Raw genomic sequence first — 8,668 nt, 5'->3', positions numbered from 1 at the left:
TTTCCCCGCCTCTGATTCCCCACCTCTGATTCCCAATATCTGATTCCCCGCCTCTGATTCCCCACCCCTGATTCCCCGCCTCTGATTCGCCAGCTATGATTCCCCGCCTCTGATTCCCCGCGTCTGATTCCCTGCCTCTGATTCCCCGCCTCTGATTCCACATCTCTGATTCACCACCGCTGATTCCCCGCGTCTGATTCCCCGCCTCTGATTCCCCATCTCTGATTCCCCATCTCTGATTCCCCAATTCTGATTCCCCGCCTCTGATTCCCCAGCTCTGATTCCTCGCCTCTGATTCCCTTCCTCTGATTCCCAACCTCTGATTCCCCACCTCTGATTTCCCATAATGATTCCCTGCGTCTGATTCCCCACCTCTGATTCCCCATATCTGATTCCCCGCCTCTGTTTCCCCGCCTCTGATTCCCCGCCTCTGTTTCCCCGTATCTGATCCCCGCCTCTATTTGCCCGCCTCTGATTCCCCGCCTCTGTTTCCCCATATCTGATTCCCCGCCTCTGAATCCCCAACTCTGATTCCCTGCCTCTGATTCCCCAGCTTCATTCCCCGCCTTTGATTCCCCCCGTCTGATTCCCAGCCTCTGAATCCCCGTGTCTGATAACCTGCCTCTGATTCCCCGCCTCTGATTCCCCATCTCAGATTCACCGCCTCTGATTCCCCACCTCTGATTCCCCATCTCTGATTCCGCACATCCGACTCCCTGCCTCTGATTCCCCGACTCTGATTCCCCACCTCTGATTCCCCAGCTCTGATTCCCCGCCTCTGATTCCCCAACTCTGATTCCCCGCCTCTGATTCCACAGCTCTGATTCCCCGCCTCTGATTCCCCGTGTTTGATCCCCTGCCTCTGATTCCCCGCCTCTGATTCCCCATCTCTGATTCACCGCCTTTGATTCGCCCCCTCTAATTCCCCATATCTGATTCCTCGCCACTGTTTCCCCGCCTCTGATTCCCCGCCTCTGATTCCCCATATCTCATTCCCCGCCTCTGATTCGCCAGCTATGATTCCCCGCCTCTGATTCCCCGCGTCTGATTCCCTGCCTCTGATACCCCGCCTCTGATTCCACATCTCTGATTCACCACCTCTGATTCCACGCGTCTGATTCCCAGCCTCTGATTCCCCATCTCTGATTCCCCATCTCTGATTCCCCAATTCTGATTCCCCGCCTCTGATTCCCCAGCTCTGATTCCTCGCCTCTGATTCCCTTCCTCTGATTCCCAACCTCTGATTCCCCAACTCTGATTTCCCATATTGATTCCCTGCGTCTGATTCCCCACCTCTGATTTCCCATATTGATTCCCTGCGTCTGATTCCCCGCCTCTGATTCCCCAACTCTGATTCCCCGCCTCTGATTCCCCAGCTCTGATTCCCCGCATCTGATTCCCCGTGTTTGATTCCCTGCCTCTGATTCCCGGCCTCTGATTCCCCATCTCTGATTCACCGCCTTTGATTCGCAACCTCTGATTCCCCATATCTGATTCCCCGCCTCTGTTTCCCCGCCTCTGATTCCCTGCAACTGATTCCAAGCCTCTGATTCCCTGCCTCTGATTCCCAACCTCTGATTCCCAACCTCTGATTCCACACCTCTGATTCCCCATATCTGATTCCCCGCCTCTGTTTCCCCGCCTCTGATTCCCCGCCTCTGATTCCCCATATCCCATTCCCCGCCTCCAATTCCGCATCTCTGATTCCCAACCTCTGATTCCCCACCTCTGATTCCCCATATCTGATTCCCCGCCTCTGTTTCCCCGCCTCTGATTCCCCGCCTCTGTTTCCCCATATCTGATCCCCGCCTCTATTTGCCCGCCTCTGATTCCCCGCCTCTGATTCCCCATATCTGATTCCCAGCCTCTGTTTCCCCGCCTCTGATTCCCCGCCTCTGATTCCCCATATCCCATTCCCCGCCTCCAAATTCCGCATCTCTGATTCCCAACCTCTGATTCCCCACCTCTGATTCCCCATATCTGATTCCCCGCCTCTGTTTCCCCGCCTCTGAATCCCCGCCTCTGTTTCCACATATCTGATCCCCGCCTCTATTTGCCCGCCTCTGATTCCCCGCCTCTGTTTCCCCATATCTGATTCCCCGCCTCTGATTCCCCACCCCTGATTCCCCGCCTCTGATTCGCCAGCTATGATTCCCCGCCTCTGATTCCCCGCGTCTGATTCCCTGCCTCTGATTCCCCGCCTCTGATTCCACATCTCTGATTCACCACCGCTGATTCCCCGCGTCTGATTCCCCACCTCTGATTCCCCATCTCTGATTCCCCGCCTCTGATTCCCCACCTCTGATTCCCCGCCTCTGATTCGCCAGCTATGATTCCCCGCCTCTGATTCCCCGCGTCTGATTCCCTGCCTCTGATTCCCCGCCTCTGATTCCACATCTCTGATTCACCACCGTTGATTCCCCGCGTCTGATTCCCCGCCTCTGATTCCCCATCTCTGATTCCCCATCTCTGATTCCCCAATTCTGATTCCCCGCCTCTGATTCCCCAGCTCTGATTCCTCGCCTCTGATTCCCTTCCTCTGATTCCCAACCTCTGATTCCCCACCTCTGATTTCCCATATTGATTCCCTGCGTCTGATTCCCCGCCTCTGATTCCCCAACTCTGATTCCCCGCCTCTGATTCCCCAGCTCTGATTCCCCGCCTCTGATTCCCCGTGTTTGATTCCCTGCCTCTGATTCCCGGCCACTGATTCCCCATCTCTGATTCACCGCCTTTGATTCGCCACCTCTGATTCCCCAAATCTGATTCCCCGCCTCTGTTTCCCCGCCTCTGATTCCCCGCCTCTGATTCTCCATATCTCATTACCCGCCTCTGAATCCCCATCTCTGATTCCCGGACTCTGATTCCCCACCTCTGATTCCCGGCCTCTTATTCCCAGCATCTGATTCCAGGCCTCTGATTCCCGGCCTCTGACTCCCCGCTTCTGATTCTGATTCCCTGCCTCTGATTCCCCATCTCTGATTCCGCACATCTGATTACCTGCCTCTGATTCCCCACCTCTGTTTCCCCATATCTGATTCCCCGCCTCTGATTCCCCGCATCCGATTCCCCATATCTGATTCCCCGCCTCTGTTTCCCCGCCCCTGATTCCCCGCCTCTGTTTCCCCGCCCCTGATTCCCCGCCTCTGTTTCCCCATATCTGATTCCCCGCCTCTGATTCCCAACTATGATTCCGCGCCTCTGATTCCCCGCGTTCTATTCCCTGCCTCTGATTCCCCGCCTGTGATTCCCCATCTCTGATAAACCACCTCTGATTCCCCACCACTGATTCCCCATATCTAATTCCCCTCCTCTGTTTGCCCGCCTCTGATTCCCCGCCTCTGTTTCCCCATATCTGATTCCCCGCCTCTGAATCCCCAACTCTGATTCCCTGCCTCTGATTCCCCAGCTTCATTCCCCGCCTTTGATTCCCCCCGTCTGTTTCCCAGCCTCTGAATCCCCGTGTCTGATAACCTGCCTCTGATTCCCCGCCTCTGATTCCCCATCTCAGATTCACCGCCTCTGATTCCCCACCTCATATTCCCCATCTCTGATTCCGCACATCCGACTCCCTGCCTCTGATTCCCCGACTCTGATTCCCCACCTCTGATTCCCCAGCTCTGATTCCCCGCCTCTGATTCCCCAACTCTGATTCCCCGCCTCTGATTCCACAGCTCTGATTCCCCGCCTCTGATTCCCCGTGTTTGATCCCCTGCCTCTGATTCCCCGCCTCTGATTCCCCATCTCTGATTCACCGCCTTTGATTCGCCACCTCTGATTCCCCATATCTGATTCCTCGCCACTGTTTCCCCGCCTCTGATTCCCCGCCTCTGATTCCCCATATCTCATTCCCCGCCTCTGATTCGCCAGCTATGATTCCCCGCCTCTGATTCCCCGCGTCTGATTCCCTGCCTCTGATTCCCCGCCTCTGATTCCACATCTCTGATTCACCACCTCTGATTCCACGCGTCTGATTCCCCGCCTCTGATTCCCCATCTCTGATTCCCCATCTCTGATTCCCCAATTCTGATTCCCCGCCTCTGATTCCCCAGCTCTGATTCCTCGCCTCTGATTCCCTTCCTCTGATTCCCAACCTCTGATTCCCCAACTCTAATTTCCCATATTGATTCCCTGCGTCTGATTCCCCAACTCTGATTTCCCATATTGATTCCCTGCGTCTGATTCCCCGCCTCTGATTCCCCAACTCTGATTCCCCGCCTCTGATTCCCCAGCTCTGATTCCCCGCATCTGATTCCCCGTGTTTGATTCCCTGCCTCTGATTCCCTGCCTCTGATTCCCCATCTCTGATTCACCGCCTTTGATTCGCAACCTCTGATTCCCCATATCTGATTCCCCGCCTCTGTTTCCCCGCCTCTGATTCCCCGCCTCTGATTCCCCATATCTCATTCCCCGCCTCTAAATCCCCATCTCTGATTCCCGGACTCTGATTCCCCACCTCTGATTCCCGGCCTCTTATTCCCGGCATCTGATTCCGGCCTCTGATTCCCGGCCTCTGATTCCCTGCGTCTGATTCTGATTCCCTGCCTCTGATTCCCCATCTCTGATTCCGCACATCTGATTCCCTGCCTCTGATTCCCCACCTCTGATTCCCCATATCTGATTCCCCGCCTCTGTTTCCCCACCTTTGATTCCCCGCCTCTGTTTCCCAATATCTAAGTCCCCGCCTCTGATTCCCCAACTCTGATTCCCCACCTCTGATTCCCCAGCTCTGATTCCCCGCCTCTGATTCCCCGCATCTGATTCCCTGCAACTGATTCCAAGCCTCTGATTCCCTGCCTCTGATTCCCAACCTCTGATTCCCAACCTCTGATTCCACACCTCTGATTCCCCATATCTGATTCCCCGCCTCTGTTTTCCCGCCTCTGATTCCCCGCCTCTGATTCCCCATATCCCATTCCCCGCCTCCAATTCCGCATCTCTGATTCCCAACCTCTGATTCCCCACCTCTGATTCCCCATATCTGATTCCCCGCCTCTGTTTCCCCGCCTCTGATTCCCCGCCTCTGTTTCCCCATATCTGATCCCCGCCTCTATTTGCCCGCCTCTGATTCCCCGCCTCTGTTTCCCCATATCTGATTCCCCGCCTCTGAATCCCCAACTCTGATTCCCTGCCTCTAATTTCCCATGTCTGATTCCCCGCCTCTGATTCCCCACGTCTGATTACCGGCCTCTGATTCCCCGCCTCTGATTCCCCATCTCTGATTCACAACCTCTGATTCCCCACCTCTGATTCCCCATATCTGATTCCCAGCCTCTGTTTCCCCGCCTCTGATTCCCCACCTCTGATTCCCAATATCTGATTCCCCGCCTCTGATTCCCCACCTCTGATTCCCCGCCTCTGATTCGCCAGCTATGATTCCCCGCCTCTGATTCCCCGCGTCTGATTCCCTGCCTCTGATTCCCCGCCTCTGATTCCACATCTCTGATTCACCACCGCTGATTCCCCGCGTCTGATTCCCCGCGTCTGATTCCCCGCCTCTGATTCCCCATCTCTGATTCCCCATCTCTGATTCCCCAATTCTGATTCCCCGCCTCTGATTCCCCAGCTCTGATTCCTCGCCTCTGATTCCCTTCCTCTGATTCCCAACCTCTGATTCCCCACCTCTGATTTCCCATAATGATTCCCTGCGTCTGATTCCCCACCTCTGATTCCCCATATCTGATTCCCCGCCTCTGTTTCCCCATATCTGATTCCCCCCTCTGTTTCGCCGTATCTGATCCCCGCCTCTATTTGCCCGCCTCTGATTCCCCACCTCTGTTTCCCCATATCTGATTCCCCGCCTCTGAATCCCCAACTCTGATTCCCTGTCTCTAATTTCCCATGTCTGATTCCCCGCCTCTGATTCCCCGCGTCTGATTACCGGCCTCTGATTCCCCGCGTCTGATTCCCCATCTCTGATTCACAACCTCTGATTCCCCACCTCTGATTCCCCATATCTGATTCCCTGCCTCTGTTTCCCCGCCTCTGATTCCCCACCTCTGATTCCCAATATCTGATTCCCCACCTCTGATTCCCCAGCTCTGATTCCCCGCCTCTGATTCCCCGCATCTGATTCCCTGCAACTGATTCCAAGCCTCTGATTCCCTGCCTCTGATTCCCAACCTCTGATTCCCAACCTCTGATTCCACACCTCTGATTCCCCATATCTGATTCCCCGCCTCTGTTTCCCCGCCTCTGATTCCCCGCCTCTGATTCCCCATATCCCATTCCCCGCCTCCAATTCCGCATCTCTGATTCCCAACCTCTGATTCCCCACCTCTGATTCCCCATATCTGATTCCCCGCCTCTGTTTCCCCGCCTCTGATTCCCCGCCTCTGTTTCCCCATATCTGATCCCCCCTCTATTTGCCCGCCTCTGATTCCCCGCCTCTGTTTCCCCATATCTGATTCCCCGCCTCTGAATCCCCAACTCGGATTCCCTGCCTCTAATTTCCCATGTCTGATTCCCCGCCTCTGATTCCCCACGTCTGATTACCGGCCTCTGATTCCCCGCCTCTGATTCCCCATCTCTGATTCACAACCTCTGATTCCCCACCTCTGATTCACCATATCTGATTCCCCGCCTCTGATTCCCCACCTCTGATTCCCAATATCTGATTCCCCGCCTCTGATTCCCCACCTCTGATTCCCCGCCTCTGATTCGCCAGCTATGATTCCCCGCCTCTGATTCCCCGCGTCTGATTCCCTGCCTCTGATTCCCCGCCTCTGATTCCACATCTCTGATTCACCACCGCTGATTCCCCGCGTCTGATTCCCCGCCTCTGATTCCCCATCTCTGATTCCCCATCTCTGATTCCCCAATTCTGATTCCCCGCCTCTGATTCCCCAGCTCTGATTCCTCGCCTCTGATTCCCTTCCTCTGATTCCCAACCTCTGATTCCCCACCTCTGATTTCCCATAATGATTCCCTGCGTCTGATTCCCCACCTCTGATTCCCCATATCTGATTCCCCGCCTCTGTTTCCCCGCCTCTGATTCCCCCCTCTGTTTCGCCGTATCTGATCCCCGCCTCTATTTGCCCGCCTCTGATTCCCCGCCTCTGTTTCCCCATATCTGATTCCCCGCCTCTGAATCCCCAACTCTGATTCCCTGTCTCTAATTTCCCATGTCTGATTCCCCGCCTCTGATTCCCCGCGTCTGATTACCGGCCTCTGATTCCCCGCCTCTGATTCCCCATCTCTGATTCACAACCTCTGATTCCCCAACTCTGATTCCACATATCTGATTCCCCGCCTCTGTTTCCCCGCCTCTGATTCCCCACCTCTGATTCCCAATATCTGATTCCCCGCCTCTGATTCCCCACCTCTGATTCCCCGCCTCTGATTCGCCAGCTATGATTCCCCGCCTCTGATTCCCCACGTCTGATTCCCTGCCTCTGATTCCCCGCCTCTGATTCCACATCTCTGATTCACCACCGCTGATTCCCCGCGTCTGATTCCCCGCCTCTGATTCCCCATCTCTGATTCCCCATCTCTGATTCCCCAATTCTGATTCCCCGCCTCTGATTCCCCAGCTCTGATTCCTCGCCTCTGATTCCCTTCCTCTGATTCCCAACCTCTGATTCCCCACCTCTGATTTCCCATATTGATTCCCTGCGTCTGATTCCCCGCCTCTGATTCCCCAACTCTGATTCCCCGCCTCTGATTCCCCAGCTCTGATTCCCCGCCTCTGATTCCCCGTGTTTGATTCCCTGCCTCTGATTCCCGGCTTCTGATTCCCCATCTCTGATTCACCGCCTTTGATTCGCCACCTCTGATTCCCCAAATCTGAATCCCCGCCTCTGTTTCCCCGCCTCCGATTCCCCGCCTCTGATTCCCCATATCTCATTCCCCGCCTCTGAATCCCCATCTCTGATTCCCGGACTCTGATTCCCCACCTCTGATTCCCGGCCTCTTATTCCCGGCATCTGATTCCGGCCTCTGATTCCCGGCCTCTGATTCCCTGCTTCTGATTCTGATTCCCTGCCTCTGATTCCCATCTCTGATTCCGCACATCTGATTCCCTGCCTCTGATTACCCCCCTCTGTTTCCCCGCCTCTGATTCCCCGCCTCTGTTTCCCAATATCTAAGTCCCCGCCTCTGATTCCCCAACTCTGATTCCCCACCTCTGATTCCCCAGCTCTGATTCCCCGCCTATGATTCCCCGCATCTGATTCCCTGCATCTGATTCCAAGCCTCTGATTCCCTGCCTCTGATTCCCAACCTCTGATTCCCCACCTCTGATTCCCCATATCTGATTCCCCGCCTCTGTTTCCCCGCCTCTGATTCCCCACCTCTGTTTCCCAATATCTGATTCCCGGCCTCTGATTCCCCGCTTCTGATTCCCCGCCTCTGATTCCCTGCCTCTGATTCCCCATCTCCGATTCCGCACATCTGATTCCCTGCCTCTGATTCCCCGCCTCTGATTCCCCGCCTCTGATTCCCTGCCTCTGATTCCCAACCTCTAATTCCCCACCTCTGATTCCCCATATCTGATTCCCCGCCTCTGTTTCCCCACCTCTGATTCCCCTCCTCTGATTCCCCAACTCTAATTTCCCGCCTCTGATTCCCCAGCTCTGATTCCCCGTGTTTGATTCCCTGCCTCTGATTCCCTGCCCTGATTCCCCATCTCTGTTTCACCGCCTTTGATTCGCCACCTCTGATTCCCCAT

The sequence above is a fragment of the Narcine bancroftii genome, unplaced genomic scaffold (assembly GCF_036971445.1).
Source record: "Narcine bancroftii isolate sNarBan1 unplaced genomic scaffold, sNarBan1.hap1 Scaffold_158, whole genome shotgun sequence".
NCBI classification, from domain to species: domain Eukaryota; kingdom Metazoa; phylum Chordata; class Chondrichthyes; order Torpediniformes; family Narcinidae; genus Narcine; species Narcine bancroftii.
The sequence above is the reverse complement of the archived record's forward strand: the minus strand, read 5'-3'. Positions refer to the sequence as shown.